Below are 521 nucleotides of genomic sequence, written 5' to 3'. Positions count from 1 at the left end.
TGGGACATTTTGAATCAGACGATCATATGATTTACTATGCCGGGGATGAAAAGGGAGGAAGAATGGGGTTGGTTTCATAATTAAAAACGTCATTTCTAGATCTATCCTGAAATACAATGTGGAGAGGGACAGGATAATATCCATACGCATCCAAGGAAGTCCAGTGAATACCACAATCATTCAAATATATGCACCAACAACTAGAGCCGAAGAGGAGGAAATAGAAGATTTCTACCAACTTGTGCAGCCAGAAGTTGATCAAACATGCAATCAAAATACATTGATAATAATGGGCGACTGGAACGCAAAAGTTGGGAACAGAGAAGAAGGATCAGTAGCTGGAAAAATGGGCTCAGTGAGAGAAATGAGGCTGGAGATAGAATGATAGAGTTCTGCACGTTCAGGGATTTATTCATTGCAAATACCTTCTATAAGAAAAATAAACACAGGCTATACACATGGATCTCACCTGATGGCATGCATAGGAATCAAATAGATTACATTTGTGGAAAGACTTGGTG

The sequence above is a fragment of the Elephantulus edwardii genome, unplaced genomic scaffold, assembly GCF_000299155.1.
Source record: "Elephantulus edwardii isolate Elephantulus edwardi_28Jun2011 unplaced genomic scaffold, EleEdw1.0 scaffold00004, whole genome shotgun sequence".
NCBI classification, from domain to species: Eukaryota; Metazoa; Chordata; class Mammalia; order Macroscelidea; family Macroscelididae; genus Elephantulus; species Elephantulus edwardii.
Note: the sequence above shows the minus strand (reverse complement) of the source record.